General features: G+C 44.5%; 1 non-coding gene across 1 annotated transcript; it reads right to left on the bottom strand.

The window, feature by feature from the left end:
- Positions 1 to 4026: 4026 nt before the first annotated feature.
- On the bottom strand, positions 4027 to 4098 carry TRNAV-UAC (transfer RNA valine (anticodon UAC)). Its single transcript has one exon. It is a non-coding gene; the product is annotated as a tRNA-Val (tRNA).
- Between the last annotated feature and the right edge of the window lie 271 nt (positions 4099 to 4369).

Genomic DNA, 4369 nt, shown 5'->3' with positions numbered 1-4369 from the left:
TGCACCTTTGTCAGAGCCCCGCTCCATGCCACCTGTCTGTTTTCCTACTTGCTTCCCTACCTTCTCCTCTTGGTCCTTCTCAGTGGCCTGCTTTTTCCTCTTCTCGATAAGCTGGGCCATCTTTAGCTTGGCTTCCTCCTTCTTCTTCTGCATGGTAGACTTGCTTCCACCCACCGCCAAGTCCATGGTAGTTCGCCACTCCACCGACCATTGATCAAGCACCGCATCAATGGCATCATCCATGGCTAGATACGATAATTCGTACCACTTCTGCGCAGGGTCCTTCCGTGCCTTGATGGAGACTCAATGGAAATCGACTTTGAATTCAGCATAGCTCTACAGGTTAGCGTACACCATGGGCGACAATCACAGCTTGCAATTGATGGCCATCCTGATATTCATCTCCATCAAGATCTAGAAGATGTTGCTGTCCCGAACATGATGTGCGTCCTTAGTCGCCCACAACGAAGCATGCTTCGTTGCTTCAAGGAGGTATAACATGACCAAAGGGAACTGGCTATCCTATGGTAGCTCCCACACTACCAGTAAAATTGACAACAAGAGCCACGTGTAGTGGAACATCTTGCTGAGCTCTTGCGCTTCCCGACAGTTAGCCAGGAACTCTCCGCAAAGGTAGTCCGACGATTTAGATTGGACTCCTTCCACGCACTGCTGTGTGAGCACAACGACAGGTGTCAACACCTCATCGATGCAGCACTTCTGCATCACCTTCCCTGTAAGGATCTGCGTGGCTACCTTCACAGCGGGGTCACAGATGTGAAGATAGCGTACATGCGCGGCTTCTTCACCAGCTTAAATTTCTCCTTCATTGACCCGTGAGAGCCTGCTCACCACCCTTGCCGCAAAAGATCATCACCAGATTCTCACCTATATACGAAATGCATGTTATTCAGTGAATCAACCTATCTGTGATTGGTATTGGCTCCTCCAGCCATAGACACCCATCATGCACCAAGCACAACAGTTGCTTGATGACTAAAATTGTCATCGGGGTGTGGTTATAGTGCGACACCTAGAGCAGGTTGAGCAACCCTACCTTATCTACTCCCTTGAGCCACCTCCATGGCTCCAAGGTAGTCATTCCCGTATTCGTATCTATGATGTAGCGCATCATCTACTCAATTGCCAAGTGTGGGAAATTCTCATGGTCCGCCAAGTCCCAGTATTCAAGCTTCAATATCAGCACTTGTGCCAAATGCGGACTGTCAAAAGCAATTTCGTCCGGTAGTAGAGGGGTTTGCAAGGGAGTCTTACTCTCATCAATGTCCTTTGGGATCTTGGACTTAGGCTTACGTAGAGGGACATACTCCGCCAACTGCGTAATAGGGTCTGAACCCTGGGCTTCAACCTCCTCCACTTTGGTTCCCACATCCTCATCATCCATCGGGATGTCTTCAATGTCCTCCTCCTTTGGTTCTAATTTTATGGCCTTGCCCTTCTCCTGTGCAGTGGGTTTTGGTGAGTTTCGCCTTGGTGAGGTGAGCATCGATATGGCAGGCTGCTTTCCCTTCTTGTCCTTCCCGGTTTCCTTGGTTGGGGTTGGCTTCGATCTCAGCGTTCTCGATGACTTAGGGACCTCTGCCAATACTCCAACCACTTCTGGGGTAGCTACTTCTTCCTCTATGTCCATTTCCTATGCTGGCTCTTCGACTATTTGTTCGGTATTTATAATTTCAGGAGGTGCTGACATGATCTTCCGCAACAATTCCTATGTTTCTGTCGACAAAGTCTCAAATACCCTAGTACCTATCAGAAGCTCATATTGCTCGGGATTCATATGCGCTTGAGAGCTCAACAACTTAATTCTCAAAATTCCAAGTGTTTCTTGCTGAACAACCACTTGTAATTTATAGGGTATTTTAAATTCAAATCCGACAATTCCCTGAAATTTGGTTCATTAATGCCAGATTGGCAGCAAATTTTCAAGGATTTGAGCCATAAACTTTGTCTTAAATTCCATCCATTCGCTCCATTTGGCCTCACTTCTACTGTCAAATCATGAACAATGACTTTAACTGTCACATTCTGGCCCACCTGCGCGATTTCTCCCTGGGTAGCACAGCTCCCTCCATCCTGCCGCAGACCCTGTGACACTTCCTTGCTTCTCCAATCACGTAGCTCCCCAACCTGGGCAATGTATTTTAGAGTCTCACACCTCCTTTTAGCTGCCTGGAGTGCTAAGATTGTGCCACCTTCATCTAGTCACATGGCTGGACCGCCGTAAGTGACTACCATTCACATTTCTTGGGAAGGGTTCTCCATTTAATTTGGCCAGCTGTACCACCCCTCCATTGGTAATTTCCTTAATGACATAGGTCCCTAACCAGTGCATCCTAAATTTCCGTGGAAATTTATCAAACTTACTACCATATAGAAAAACTAGGTCATTTACCTTAAATGTGCGCAGCTTAATGTGTCGATCATGCCATGCCTTTTCGTGCTGCTTTTGGACCAGTTGGTGAAATCTAGCTCGAAATCTCTCTTCCTCAAGCTCATCCAAATGTGCGAGCCTCTCTTCTAAGGCTCCGCAATTCATCATTCCTGTGAGCGTTGCTATGTGTAGACTAGGCACAATATACTCCATAGGCATTACCGCTTCAACCCCATAGACGAGTCTAAAGGGGGTTTGTCCAGTCAACTTCTTGCAGGTCGTTCGACAAGCCCATAGTACTGCAGGTATGCGTAGGTCCCAATCACTTTGTTGAGCATTGAAAACCTTGGTCAGCAGGTTTTCAAGCACTTTTTTGAATGCCTCCACTGTCCCATTAGCTTGTGGGTGATAAGGTGTGCTCTTCTGATGGTATACCTGAAATTCCTCCGTCAACACACGGATCATCTCATTTAGGAAGTGCGTACCGTAATCACTCATCAAGATCCTCGGACATCCAAATCATGTCAATACATGCTCAAAGAGGAATTTTGCAGTGGTCGCAAATGTGCAATCCTTTACAGGCTGTGCCTCCACCCAATGAGTCAAATACTCCATCGCGGTGATAATGTACCTTGCTCCTGTCTTTCCTTGTGGCTGAGTGGGTCCCACAAAATCTATCGCCCACTTCTCAAGGGTTGCAACGTCATATGTGAGTTCAAAGGGATCTCATCCCTCTGTGATGACCTGCCAATCCTTTGACACACATCACATGCCTTGCAATATGCTTTTGAGTCCTAATGGAGGGTTCACTACAAGAAAAAAGGACATTGGTGAGGGGAGAAAAATTTCACCATAAGCGCATTGGTGACAATCAAAAGAGCCTTCGTCACCAAAAACTGAACGTCACCAAAAGTGGTGTCACCAAAAATATAGGTGTTGTAGTGACATTCAAAGTCTATCACCAATAATGATTTATAATGACGGATAGTGACTGTCACCATTTCATATGAGAAATGGTGATGGACCATAGCCTCCATCACCAAAAACTAAACGTCACCAAAGGTGGCGTTGCCAAAATTATAGGTGTTGTAGTGACATTCAAAGTCCATCACCAATAATGATTTATAATGATAGATAGCGACCGTCACCATTTCATATGAGCAATGGTGATGGACCATAGCCTCTGTCACAGAGAACTGAACGTCACCAAAAGTATAGGTGTTATGGTGACATTAAAAGTTCACCACGAATATTGATTATAATGACGGATAGTTACCATCACCATTTCATATGGACAACAACGATTTATTGTGATGGATCTTTCATGGCCGTCACTATTGTTGCATATATATGGTGATGCTTGTTGACCCTCACCAAAAGCCGCATTGCCATAAGTATATGTGTTGTGGTGACATTCAAGGTCCATCACGAATAATGACGTGATGGACATCGACCATCAACATTTCATATCAACGACAACGATTAATGGTTATAGACATTTGAGGTTCGCCACTATTGATGTATATATATGGTGGCGTTCGTTGACCATCACCATTTCATATTTTGGTGACGGTTGAAAAATGTCACCAAAGCTCATTGGTGATGGTCAAAAGCTCATTCCATATGGATCATGTCAGGGCACGATGGAATCGAACCACCAACCTCCTGCTTGTAAAGCAGGTGCTCTTCCATTGAGCTAGCACCCTTTAAAGAATTAGACTTTTAAAATTAGACCTTGAAACTTCATAAATTGTAAATTATACAACTTTCAATAAATTAAAATCTCGACAATATTTTGCTAAACAAGCAAAGAAACATCAAAGCTATAGGTCCCTACCTAATGGTTATGGAATCTATGAAAAGTGGGTGGAGGGAAAAATAATTATGTGTAGGAGAATCAATATGTTCAGTTGAATACTCAATTAGAAGTGAAAGTTTGTAGACATTTATAATCTATAAATGACCTATAACTAGAAA

Source organism: Pinus tabuliformis, chromosome 3_1, assembly GCF_031772625.1.
Source record: "Pinus tabuliformis cultivar Carrire ecotype Pingquan chromosome 3_1, CPIR1, whole genome shotgun sequence".
Lineage (NCBI taxonomy): Eukaryota > Viridiplantae > Streptophyta > Pinopsida > Pinales > Pinaceae > Pinus > Pinus tabuliformis.
Note: the sequence above shows the minus strand (reverse complement) of the source record. Positions and strands in the feature narration are given on the sequence as shown.